Here is a 14288-nt window from a genome sequence, read left to right as displayed (position 1 = left end):
TCGAGGGCCTCATCTACCTTTGGGCCGAATAGGTGTTCTTGGTCAAAGGGATGATTTAGGATGGAGGCCTGTACCTCAGGTTTGAAACCTGATATTCTCAGCCAAGCATGGCGACGGAGGAGGACGCTAGTATTAATGGCCCTGGAGGCTGTGTCTGCTGCATCTAAGGCACAGCGTATGGAGGTGTTAGTTATTGTCTTACCCTCTTGAATTAATTCACTGGCCCTATTTTTGCATCTTTCTGGGAGGTGGTGCATTATGGTTTCTAATTCATCATAATGCGCCCTATCGTATCTGGCCAATAGCGCTTGGGTGTTGGCGATACGCCATATATTGGCTGCCTGTGACGCAGTGCGCTTTCCTGACGCGTCCAGTAGCTTTGACTCTTTGTCAGGTGGTGGTGCTTCGCCTGACGCCTGTGAATTTGACCTCTTTTGTGCAGTGGAAACCACTAGGGAATCTAGTGGCGCTGGCTCTTTGATATAGGCAGGATCTGTGGGGGCAGCTTTGTACTTTTTTTCTATGCGTGGGTTAATGACCCTGGCCCTGACTGGGTCCTTAAAAACCTCTGGCGCATGTTTTACCACCCTCTTGAGCATAGGTAGTATGGAGGTAGACCTATGTGCGGTATCAAATGTGTCGAGGAGGAAATCCTCCTCCACTGGGTCAGTGTGTAACTCTACCCGGTGATAATGTGCCGCCCTCTGAAGTAGGTGGTGGAAACCTAGTGAGTCTTCCGGTGGAGATGGCCTGGAAGGATAAAGGTCATCTTGTGGGACGTCGGGAATATCTGGGTTATTGTAGTTGTCCCATGGGTCTGGGGATCCTGTAGGGGTGGGGTCTTGGGGCACATCCCCTGGATCGTGATATGGGTCCCCCTGATCATCATCGTCTGGAGACGGGGTCGGAGAGCGATGAGGTGGGGGTGGAGAAGGCGGAGGGGGCGGAGGTGGAGAGGGTGGAGGAGGTGGAGGTGGGGAAGATATCCTGAAAGGGGAAGGACTCTGCCAAATGTCCAGTTTTTGGATCCTTAGTAAGAGTTTTTTGTAAGGGATCTGGTGTAAACAGTTCCTGTGACAATGTTTGTTCCGTCGGCGCCGAGGTTTTCGGGGCCGATGACTTTTTAGGCTTGTCCGTGCCGTGCTTAGCACTGGGCTTGGAAACCTCCGATTTCTTGGTCGGTGCCGAGGTGGGCTTCGGCGTGGAAGTGTTGGTGCAGAGGGCCTTATGGGGTTTGGTTGGTACCGAAGATGGCGTCAGTACGGAAGCGCTGGGTTTCGACACCGAGGACTTCGGTGCGGAGCTCGGTGTCGAGGTAGAGGCCGGTTTCTTTTTCGGTGCCGAGGTGTGTTTGTCGGCACCGCTGGAAGGCTGGCTCGAGCCCGAGCCGCCAGAAGGCTTATTTGGCTTCTTCACCGGGCCCGAATGTGGGGTGTGTGAAGCAGTGTCTCTGGTCTTGCCTAGGCCCGGAGGCGAAGGCGTGACCAAAGCCTTTTTGGGTGTCGGCGCGGGTGTGGGGGGGGGGGTATATTACGCATGACCCTCTGCGCCGGGGTGATGTCCTCTACATCGGAGTCGTCGGCTTCGGAAGCACTGACTAGGTCATCTTCGGTGTGCTGCTGTCCCGGATCTTCAACGTCATCTCCGAAGATGTCGACTGGAACGGAGGTTGAGGAGTGCGCCATGTTTCGTCTGGCTCTTCGGTCCCGAATAGTCTTTTTCGATCTGAAAGACTTACAGGCCGGACAGTCTCGAGCCTCGTGTTCAGGGGAGAGGCAGAGGTTGCACACCTCATGAAGATCGGTGTGGGGGAATTTGGACCCACATCGAGGGCACTTCTTGAATGGAGTTCTTTCCATCAGCCGGGACCGGAGCTTGGGTAGGCCCGAAGGCCGCCGTCGACGACTGGAACCGAAGATTTGTCGATGAGAAGGTGATTGAGGAGATCACGATCAAAACAATACCGCGATGTGAGTGAGGATTCCACTTCGATCGTCGAACTGGAAATGTTCGGAACCGGAGCGCGAAGATTACATCCGAGCCAGATGGCGGAAAAAACCAATCTGAGGATGGAGCCGAAGCCCATGTGCAATACGATCCAAAGGAGGAGTCACCGACCTCGTGACTTCCAAAGACTTTCCAAGAGGAAAAACAAACTGCAAACATCCGGGCCCAACACCAGATGGCGATCTATGCAAAAGTGTGTAATCTGCAGCTCATATGCCTCGAACATCACATTTTCCTCACATTTCTGTGTGGGAAAGCTCAGGAATCTGCATGGATGCACAAATTTCCTACCATCCAGCGTTCCCCCAGGTCTCCCGATAAAAATGGTACCTCCTTCGCGTGGGTGGGCCAAGTACCCGTGGCAGGCAAGGGCCCAAAACGTATTGAGGAGACATCAAAACTACCTATCACAAAAAACCTGGTTTTGCAAGGTGGCTCGCCTGGATTTTTGGCCCCGGGCTCGGCGGCCATCTTGGGAAACTACCAAACCCACACAATGCTGAAAACTAGACACCCGGGGGACTCCAGCGAGGTATGGCTTGCATGGATCCCCCAACGTTTTCCTACCCAGAATCCCCTGCAAACCTCAAATTTAGCTGGAAAAAACAAATGTGGAATCACCGTGCCCGGACAAATGCCCTACTCCACAGCGTTCCCCTCAGTCTTCCGAGTAAAGTGATACCTCACTTGTGTCCAATTGCGCGTGCAATCGTCATTACATTGAAAATGACCAAAGGGCATCAGGAGGTTGGGAAAGCTCTTCCCCCACCTCCCGAGGCCTCAAAGTAAAAAAAAGAAAATCTCTTTGCTGTTTGCAGTAGAGGGATTTAGTGCCCCTGTCCTCATGACGGAATGGTTCCATCATGAGCAGAGGAGCACTGGTGCTCATGATGGAACCATTCCGTCATGAGCATTGAAGGGGTTAAAAGACACTTTAAGAAATAATTTCCTGCGTGCTGCAATACCTGACTGCAGTGGTAGCCCCACACCCCTGCACCATACATGGTGGTGGCAACAGATCTAGCCTTATAAATTGCTAGCATGTCCTTGATTGGGGGGGGTTGCCTAATTTTGTCACAAATCAAAAAATCCCATGTGCACTCCTGTTCATCATAGACTGAACATTAGCTATTTCATATAACCAGTTACCACTATCTGAAAAAGTTACTCCCATGTAGAAAAACATATTGACAGTATCTATAGGGGTATTATCAATATAAAAAGTTTTGCATATCTTTAATTTAGGCCCGCATACCATAGTGCGTGTCTTTGTTTTGATGATTACAAGTTTCCTTGCATTGATAAAATCCCCAAAGCTGTTAATTAATCTCTGTAGGCCCACCGGGGTCCTGGATAGTAATACAGCATCATCTGCGTAAAGCAGCACTGGGATAGGACTCCCAGAGATTTGTGGGGCATCAGCTTGTACCAGTTGCAAAACCTTGTCCACCTCATTGATAAACAATGAGAAGAGGAGAGGAGCGAGGACATAGCCCTGATGAATGCCTCGTTTCACATCAAAGTTTGGCGTGCATTCTACCCCTGGCCCATACAGCACTTTACTTGATAGCATCTCATAGAGTCTTACAAGAAAACATATAATTGGTTTAGGTGCACCAAGCCTAAGCAAAGTCGGCCAAAGAATTGAGTGGTCGACAAGGTTGAATGCGCTGCTAAGATCTGCGAAGCATGGGTACAGTTTCCCTTCTTTGGCACAGGTATATTTGCCTATTAACAAGTCCAGATTTATACACTGTTCGATGGTCCCTTCCCCTTTTCTAAAGCTGCTGGGGAAAGTATCACCTTTTTGTTCACCCACTCTTCTAATCTCATTAAAAGGACTTTACTCATTACATTAACTGAGGAGTCTAGCAGCAATATAGGCAATATAGGCAGCAGGCAGGCAGCAACAAGAACACAAAGGTAGAGGTGAGAGCGTCCCCAGCAATTATCCAATAACATACATATACTTCTCGCAAGCAGCCTAATCCTATGTTTATACGATGGTTTACGGCGCCCTACCTCATGCTTAGACCGAACACAAGTCCCATCTCAACATAGGAGGAGCATCAAATGCAGGAGTTAAAGTCACCAGCTGAAGGAAACATCCTGCATACCTATATGACTCAGCCTCGTAAAAACTTACCTGCCTGCTGTTTTTGGTGCCGCCACGAGAGTCACCGTAGCCATCTCGGAGTTTTGGAGGACTACGGGGGATCATTGAACTACCCCTCCCAGCAGTCCCTGCGGTGTGCACGCCGCCGCAATGACACAGAGCGCCCCCCTGAGATCTACATTAAAAGAAGGTACTGTGGACGGCCCCTTTAATTCATACATTTGAACTATTGTGTTAACGGCCGAGAGCCCCTGTTTAACATTTACCTGCCATAGTGACACAATACCAAGATGAGCAGACGAGAGGGGAAGGGGAAAGGCGTACAGCCAGGTGGGAGCATCGCGGGGACACTTGATCAATTCCTGATTAGAGCTACCTCTTTATTCGAACATGAGATAGTGAGGGCGGAACAGCGTCTATCCCTGGAACCTTTAGTTAATAAAAGATCTTCATTAGGGGGTATGGCCGCCCTACCTTTTCAGGACTGTGGACCCAGCATCGACTTAGTGAGCGAAATAGCCCCCGCTGCAGTCGTTGAAATAGACCCTGAAACAGTCATTGGCCCGATACCCTGTGAACCTGCACCAGAGTTAGAGTCAATCTGTACCACCCAAAGATCAACAACCAGGGCTTCAGGACTGCCTAAAACTACGAGCATGGGAACAATTCCTGACCCTGTTGTGAAGAGGAAGAGGGCCCGCAGAGACTTAAATCTGCAAAACTTGCTAAGCAGGGGAGGATGTAACAACTAAAAGAGCCCTAAATCCTGCGGATATATCAATTATTGATACCCGTCAAGCAGCATGCCTACCCCAAGATGAAGCCTCATGGCAGAGGCTGGAAACTCTGATGTTTACAATGTTAAACCCAATTATCTTGAGATTGGCCCACATTGAAGATAAGATAAACGGTCTTGAATCACAAACTAAATCACATTTTCGTATTACAGAGGCACTATTAATTAAAAATAGGCCTTTACCTCTGTTAAATGAAAATGCCCAGATCTCTGAAGGCATTAACCAAGAGATGAGTAAACGGCCGCTCGTCGTAAATCCAACTATACTTATAAGGAAGAAGCCTGTACCCCAAAGCTCGGCCCCCCCGATACCAACTTGGCTAAGATCATGGACGAATCCAACATTTCAGCGACTACATCCGGCGAATTTGCCCAAAGTATTATGAGCCTAACTGGTGCTAACGAACTAAATAATATGGCTGACGCAAACAATTTATCAATCACTAACATTGTCAATGCACCCATTGGGCAGGGTACAATACCGCTGAGACAAGGAAGTACAGGAGATAACAGGAAGTTTGAAAGATCTGACCTAGGCACACTAAAGTCTGGCACCCAGACCCTGACTCTGCATCTTCCACCGGCAGCCGTCCCCCTGGTGGTGGTACTGGGAAACGTGCCATTACTGATGGAGGATCAGGCAGAATCTACAGTCCAATTAATGACTAAAGCTATGCATTGGGTGGACCAAAAGCTGAGGGGGGCGGGAGTTTGGGACGGGGCTATACAAAGCCAATTGATTATGGCCAGGAGAGTTACCTGGATAGGGCCTACAAGGAAGGAAAAGGGGGGAGACTGTGTGGTCTTAAATTTTAACAATGGTATTATTGTAAATTGTTTATTGGATATCCTGGGTACTGATTTTGATAGAAATCCCAATAACATCATAGTGTTACCATTGGCCTTTTTCTACAGGCCACCCCCCGATAAATTATCAGGGACCATTAAACCACGTCTGATGCCAGGGAGACAGACCTGGGTGGTCCCAAGAGGTACACCCATGGTTTATAATCTAAGCTGTGAAAATAGATTTGCCCCTCTTTCTGATTTAGAATCATGTGACTGACTACAGCCAGTACAACTGCATCACACTGATAAGAGCGTGAGTCAACCCCCAATAGTTTCTCCCAGTGGGGACAGTGTACAGGTAGTACCATCAAACCTATTACAGAGTAGAGGGACTCCATCTTTTTTGGCCTTTACTGCAGGTGATAGTTCACAGCCACCTAATAGACTTCAGGGGTCTCAAAATGTGGGATCTAAAGTAGATCTTAGGAACATATTGGGAAATGATCCAAAACAGTGTGATAAATATCAGTCAAATACACAGCAAAATCAGGATTGTCTAACTCCTTTTTCGCATCAGTTAACTTCAGGGGAGGCCGAAGTGACGGGGGTGAATTTGTGTAACCCCCCTATTGTGGAGGGAATCAACCACTATTGTACTACAAGTACTAACATGAGAAATGGCAATCTTAAACATATGTAAAAAAGGTTATTTTAACAGAAATATGTGATACAGAGATAGAGGACGTACCCGAGCATGATTATAGTGACAGCCCTGATAACCTGCCGATATCTGATTCTGGAATATCACTGAGTAACACTCGAAAAATCATGACATGGAATATAGCCGGTTTCAAAAATAAGATCAATTATGCCAACTGGCAAAATATATTGGAGGGTTTTGGGGTCGTACTATTGCAAGAAACTTGGTGCCCAGAATCTTTCTGGTAAAATGGGTATCAAAGCATTTGCACAAGTGCAACACCATCCAGAAAGGGAAAGGCGAAGGGAGGTCTGGCTACATTAATTCCAGTTGCCTCCCCCCTGATTGTTAGGAAAACCTTTACTGAATCACAATATTAGCAGTTTTTACATTTACATTCCAACGAAAATCAGATCTTTGTTATAATACATATTTATAATAATGTTTGACAATTCAAGGAGCATCTTAATTGATCTATTAGACAAGGACTTAGACCTATTTGTGAAGGGAATTGTAGGGTCTTACTTTTTAATTTGGGCAGGGGATTTTAACTGTGTCACATGTGATATTGAAGCTGGTGAGCCATGTGGGTACTGTGACCATTTTGGTGACAAGATCCCACATTTTAATCATGATAGATATGGAGAAGCCATCAATAATGTAATACATAAATATGATTTAATAATTTTAGAACCAATAACACCAGACGGTGAAGAAAATACGCATACCATTGTGGGAACAAGGTCATCATCAAACATAGACCACGTCATAAAATCATCAAATGGCAATGATTTGGTCAAGGAAGTTTTGATAAATATTAGTATGTTTAGTGACCATCACCCCCTAAGCTTGACATTGAAGGTAAATTTGTTAACAAAACAAAGGGGCAAGAAAGCAGATGCTGATATTAACACCCAAGGCAATAATGGCGTCTCAATAAAATGGACAGGTGTTAATCCATCCTTATTTATGGAAACCATCAAAGGGAAAACACAAAAAGAATTAGAAATCTGTCTGGATGGTTCCTCTACGCAAATAGCTGTTATAACTGCCTTCGCTAATATCACCAAAGTAATCTCAGGTGACTTAAAATCTAAAAGAAGGAAACAATTGAGTGGCCCAACACAAAAATGGTTTAACCACGAATGCACAAGGCTAAATGGGGAACTGAAGCTTGTGCTCAAACAAAATCTTAGAGACCCCCAAAAAATCAGTGCCGTCTGGAAAGTTTATAAAAAGACACTGGAAATAAGAAATAGGGAGATCCGTGAGGAGGCCTGGGAAAAATTAAACCAGGCGACAGAGCTGAAAGACTCAGCCCTCTTCTGGAAGATAATTAATCACCCATATTTTAAAGATAACAATGCAGTAAGGATTGATACCGTAGTACCACCAGAAGATTGGGTGTTACATTTTAAGAGTATTTTTAACCCTGAAGATATAAATATTATAGATTGGAAGAAAAAAAAATTATAAAGGTAAATGTAGTTAAAACATCACCAATCACCCCAGAGGAAATAAAACTTGCACTCCAAAAAAGTGCAAGTGGGAAAGCTGCAGGCTCAGACGGGGTGCCGATAGATGTTTTTAAGTATGATTTGGATTTTTGGACACCAATATTAGTGACAGTTTTTAATGCTGCTTTGGGAGGAGTATTACCAGTCACATGGGCCGAAACTATTATCGTACCCATCTTTAAAAAAGGGGACAGGGAAAAGGCAATCTGCTACCGCCCAATATCCCTTCTTGATTCCTCTTCCAAGATTATGGGCCGAATTATGCTGGAAAGGCTTAAAGCCTGGGCCAGCGAAAAAAACATATTAACAGAGGTACAGTATGGTTTCAGAAGGGGTATTGGGACGGTAGAGCAATGTTTAAATCTAGAGTTGTTAATTGGGAAGTATATATTAGCTAAGGAGGGTACACTTCATCTGTGTTTCGTAGACCTCACAAGTGCCTTTGATTTAGTTAATAATCAAAACTATGGCAACCTTTAATAGGGCTTGGTGCTCCCATAGAAATAATTCTATTTTTAACGCAAATTTACGCTTATTTATCTTCAAAGGTACGGTATGGAAAATTAGGGGAATTCACGTCTGATTTTGCGGTAAAGCGAGGTATCAGACAGGGATGCGTATTGGCTCCCCTTTTATTTCCTTTGTACATAAATAATGTGGATTCGTTTTTACAAAAATTGGTCGTAGATGCCCCAAAAGTTGGAATACGCCCCACCCCTGTTTTATTGTATGCAGATGATGCTGTCCTAATGTCCAGAACTGCAAACGGCCTGCAACGTCTAATGGAAAATTTTGCCCAAAATATGACTGATAGAGATCTACAGCTGAATTAAAAAAAAACATTTGTAATGTCATGTGGAGGCAAGCGACAAAAGTGTAGACAGCATCATGTGGGTGGGGTTTTTATAAACAGAGCACGGACATTTTCATATTTGGGGTTGCTATTTTGCAACACCGGCACATGGAATTCACACATTGAATTATGCAAAATGAAATTTTTAAAAACGACTGAGTGAATTTTTTAATTTGTGGCAAAACTAGGGAACAAACCGTTATGAGAAATTTTAAACTTGTATTGGAGTAAGTGTGTCCCAGCAGTTAACTATGGAGCCGCAAGAGGGGGCGTGGCTTAGCCGTGCAGCGAGATGAGCGCACACAAAGCGGCTCCGCCGGCCGAGTACCTAAAATCCGGCATAATCCGTCAATAGACCCCATACTTATGGTTTCCTCATGCTGGAGTAGGCGTCGGGGACGCTGCGGCTGCCGCTTGCCTGTTCCGCCAGCTGCAGAGGTGACCCCCCCCCCCCCCGACTGCTGGTGCCTGAACGCTCGTGTGGGGCCCGGTCACGAGGCTGGGTCCGCTGAGCCGGGACCTTGCGTAGGTGCCCGCCCCGGCCCTGAGGACAAGCGGGAGGCGCCGGAGGTGTTACCCGTGAGTGGCGGTGCCTCCTGAAGATATAAGCGCGTTCAGTGCTGGGACGTCTGGGCGTTCCTACGTCCTTTCTCTTCGGGGCACGGCGGCCGCTGATCGCGGGCGCTGGAGATCGTAGACGCCCAGCGCCCTGGTGCGTTGCAGAGGACCCTGAGGACGCCTGAGCTCGCAGGCGGAGTGTTGCCGGTCACGCCGGGAGCGGGACAGGAGGTGAGCTTGCAGGCAGCCCTGGCCTACAGGCGGCAGTGGGCAAGGAGGTGTCCCCTTCTCCCTTTAGAAGTGCAGAGTTTTCTTGCTGCGGGCCACCATTTTGTTCACCAGTGCAGTGCAACTTCCTTTCTTGAAAGAGTGGGCCGAGAGAGGTGCATGGTCGGGCCCACACTACGCTAGTGCCCCAACAACTCACAAGGTCATCTTGCTGACTGCAGATTGACAACACAGTTCGTCTCCTTGTGAACATTAGCAATACACTGGCCCGATGATTCCTTAATGCCACGATATTGGGAACAAAGTATTGGTGCGACGTGCCCTGTGGGCAGGTTTGTGGCGGTAAAACAGGCAGGGGAGCCACAGGAACACCACGCTAGGGGTGGCTCGAGGAGTAGGACATTGTGAATCCTGCTGTGGTGTGTGCACAGGGCCCCACGGATTCTGTGGTCAGGAGCAGTCCTGGTGGTTCACTCGGGGTCTTTGCGACTGCGGAGATCATGGGGAAGCGGGTCTCGAGACAACCCCGGATCACCTTTGACAAAAAGTCGACCAGGGCTGCAGAAGGAGACGCTGGTCAGCAAGAACACACAGATGGGACTGCACCGAGTCAAGTGCCAGAAGACGACATCAGGGCCATGTTTAAGGAATTGAAATAGAGTCTTCAAGGGATAGACACGAAGATGAATACGCTGGTGGACCGCATGGACAGACTAACACAAAGGGTGGAGAAACAAGATGGCCGCTTAGACACCCTGGAAGCGAGGATCTCGGAGACGGAGGACAGCCAGTCGGGTTTGGGACGGACGATGCGTGAAATGGAAGGCGTTTTGAATGTTATTCAACAGAAGAATGAGGATTTAGAAGCCAGATCGCGGAGAAACAACGTATGCATCACGGGAATTCCGGAGACGACGGACATTCAAAACATGGAGAGGTATGTGGAAAGCATGATGACTGAATTATTTGGCCCTGATCTCTTAAACATGTTTCTAATCGAAAGGGCACATCGTTCCTTAGGCCCTAGGCCGCCACCGGGCACACCAGCAATTTGTACATTTTTCCGCTTATCTCTGCTTTACAGAGGATGGAGGTCACGGTGTTTAACTACGCCGATGACCTCCAGCTCATTTTTAACCTCTCTGATTCCCCTGATTCTATCCACAACTTCCAGTCGGTGATGGTCTTTATCAGGGATTGGATGAGCTTTAACCATCTTAAGCTCAACCCTGACAAGACCGAGCTTCTACTCACTGGCGGTAAACTCAACCCTTGGTCTCCCATTTTTTGGCCCCCCTCTTTCGGTCCCCCCCCTTCTCCCTCTCCATCTGTCAAGACACTGGGGATCACCCTCAATCAACAACTCATCCTACACTCTCAGATCAGCACGGTGGTTTCCTCTTGTTTCTTTACTTTGCGCACCATTCGGAAAATGTCACGATTTTTTTCTTTCTCAGCCCTTAAACTGATCTTGATGGCCATGGTTCTCTCCCGCCTAGATTATGGGAATGTCCTATACAACGGTGTCCCCGCGTACGCCATCCGGCGGCTCCAACTGGTGCAGAACCAAGCTGCCCGCCTAGTCTACGGCTTGCCCAAATCTCACCACACCTCTCCCCTTCTAAGATCCCTCCACTGGCTCCCTATTAGAGAAAGGGCTCTCTTTAAGATGGGATGCATTACGTTCCAGGCCCTCCCGGGAACAGCCCCATCTTTCATCATGTCTAAAATTGTACCCTATATCCCCAGCAGACAACTGCGATCTTCCTCTCAGTCCCTCCTGATGGTGCCCAGGTTCAAGAAGAGCAGAACGGGTGGCTCGAAGTTCTCCGTCCTTGCTCCGTATTTTTGGAATTCTCTACCTTTCCAAACGAGATCAACATCATCCTACCTGGAGTTCCGTAGCACCCTGAAAACCTATCTGTTTGCACAAGCTTTTAAAATCTAAACTGCTCCACCCCCCCACTCAGGAACCACTCTCCTCAAAAGCGCCATGAAACCGCCTGGTGTACGAGCGCTCAACAAATACTTTTAAATTCAAATTCAAATTCAAGGCCAATCCTGGCAGGAGTATTGAACTATAGAGACCGTGATACTATTCTCAGACTGGCCAGGGAGAAGGGATCTTTGAATTACCAGGGCAACGCCATTGCTCTTTATCCAGATTTCACGTTGCAAGTCCAAGCTGCTCGCAGGGAATTTCTCCCGGCTAAAAAAATATTTCAACAACTGGGCACCAGATATGCTCTCATCTACCCAGCCAAACTTAAAGTCCAAAGTCCCGGGAAACCTACGTAATTCACAGATGCGAAGGCAGCACTGTCTTACGCGAAGCAAATGGCAAAAGAGCACAAGCAACGCAAGTTGTCAGCAGAAGTACAAAATGAGCCGACCCTGAGCGATAATGATTAGCAGGGGGGCCAACACGGCCAAGCTGTAGATGCAGTTGCGCACATGTTGCATAAATATACATGCCCAGAGGGGGCACAACGCGGAGCAGGACAATACCTTAAATCTGTTGCCAAGAGGGCGGTGCAAGCGGACAATTTTAGTGGTAAAGCTCAAACTAATGCTCACAGGGGTTTTGGGATCCGAAATAGTTTGTTTGGTGCTCAGCCACCCTGCTGCCGATGCAGGGTTGTATGCCGGTGACACCATGTATCCCCAGGATTCCCTCAAGTACTGAGACTAAGAGTTATTTGTTGTTATTAAGGGGTTTAAGGGTGGGTCTAACACAACCTGATCGGGGGGTTGGTGTGGGTGGGGGGAGAGTACGGGGGTATGTTCTGGTTGATTCCGTCAAAATCATGCACACACTCACGTTGCACGCTGGAGGTAAATTTAAGTATACAACCACACACCTAAGTCTTGGACTGTTTCTAATGACACCATTCTGCTGAGTACTGCTAACATATACCATGGTTGTGGAGGGTCACCCTCTGAACCTGACAATGTCGCACAGTAACGTCATAAGCACACTTAACTGCTTTACCTGGAACGTCAGGGGTCTTAATGACCGTAGGAAGATGAGACTTATCCACTCCTATCTCACCAGACATGCGGTGGACATATGTCTACTACAAGAAACACATCTGCCTCCTGTGGCGTCGGGGGCCCTCAAGACCACCAGATGGGGGGAAGTGTTTGTATCCGGCTACTCCATCTATTCGAGAGGTGTGGCGATACGGATTCGTAGGGGCCTGCACTGGAAGACCAATCATGTGTCAAGGGACAATGAAGGCCGATATGTCCTGGTTCAGAGTGAGCTTTATAACACTCCGTTAGTGTTAATAAACACGTACGGTCCAAACTCAGACTGCCCAACATTTTTTCAGCAAATATGGCAACAGGCACAAACCATGAAACATAAGGCGATCCTCTGGGGAGGGGACTTTAACGTAATCCTTTCTCCGTCGGTAGATCGACAGGGAGTGCCCCGGGTGCATCATCAAAGAGCGGCAGAGACATTGGCTGACATAATGGAGGATCTTCATTTGGTGGATTCATGGCGCGAACTACACCCCAATGTTAGGGAGGGAACCTGTATTACACACCACGCAACGCGTAGTCGCGATTGGATTATTGGTTAACCTCCAGGGATTTACACGCTTGGGTAACTGAAGCAACACACCACCCATGCACCCTCTCAGATCACACTCCTGTACTATTGAACCAGAGTATCCCCCCATCTTACAGACAGCCTTTTACTTGGAGATTCCCCACAAAAGCTTTACTAGACCAGGCCTTTCGGGTAGAATTACGGGTGAAAATCGAGGAATACTTCACCCTCAATGAGGGTTCGGTGGCTTCCCAGGGTACCCTCTGGGAAGCTTTTAAAGTGGTAACCAGGGGTAATTGCTTTGCACTTAAAGCCGGGGTCCTCAAAGATGTGCGTGGCACTCTTGACAGGCTTGAGCGCGAAATTAGGGCGCTAGAGCGCTCACAGTTTACCAACCCATCCCCTGAGACAATAGCTCTAATACGCGCCAAGATGACGGAGTTTCAGGCAGAAGCGGAAAGGGAAGCAAAGTATCTGAATAAATATACACAGGCAAGGCGTTACGGGGAAGGGGGAACGCCCAGGGAAAACATTGGCGGGATTGCTACGCACACCTAGGGGGTCAGCATCCATTACTGAATTACACGCGGCAGAGGGAAGGACGGCCAGGGCGCCTGCGGACATCCTACACACGATGACACAATTTTACCAGCATCTATACACCACACAGACGAACCCAACCCAGGCTGACATTACAGAATATCTAGATACTATGGCATTAGCATGGTTCAATAACAGAGCCAGGGAATACATGGAGCTGCCATTCACAGCAGATGACATCCGGCAAGTAATAAATAGTATGCCAGCTGATAAGGCCCTGGGTGCGGATGGTTCAACAGCAGCGTTCTATAAAGAGTATGCCGATATTCTGGCCCCTAAGCTTTTACTGGTATACCTGGAAGCTCAAGAAACAGGTAGTCTCCCCCCGTCCATGCGTGAAGCCACCATAATAACCTTATTGAAGAAGGGCAAAGACCCGACACAACCGGACTCATATCGTCCGTTGTCCCTGATCAATCTGGACGCTAAAATCTATGCCAAGTTGATCGCAAATAGGCTCCAACTGATGCTCCCGATGATTGCTCTTCCGGACCAGTCTGGTTTCATACCGGGCAGGTCGACGGCGCATAACCTGCGTACGATTTTTGGTGTCTTGCATTACCTG

The 14288-nt window shown here is 47.8% G+C and overlaps 1 protein-coding gene across 4 annotated transcripts in view; it reads right to left on the bottom strand.

Annotated features, from left to right (window-relative positions):
- Positions 1–14288, bottom strand: part of ARL6 (ARF like GTPase 6) — a 955202-nt gene that overhangs the window by 725524 nt on the left and 215390 nt on the right. Inside the window, exon 1 of one of the 4 annotated variants that reach the window (XM_085603579.1) lies at positions 4154–4221. The exons of the other annotated variants lie outside the window; for them this stretch is intronic. The gene's annotated coding sequence lies outside the window, so the exon portion shown is untranslated. Of the gene's footprint in view, positions 1–4153; positions 4222–14288 lie in introns of those variants that run through there. 4 annotated transcript variants of the gene reach the window in all.

The sequence above is a fragment of the Triturus cristatus genome, chromosome 1_2, assembly GCF_964204655.1.
Source record: "Triturus cristatus chromosome 1_2, aTriCri1.1, whole genome shotgun sequence".
Taxonomy (NCBI): Eukaryota; Metazoa; Chordata; class Amphibia; order Caudata; family Salamandridae; genus Triturus; species Triturus cristatus.
This window is presented reverse-complemented; position numbering and strand designations above follow the sequence as displayed.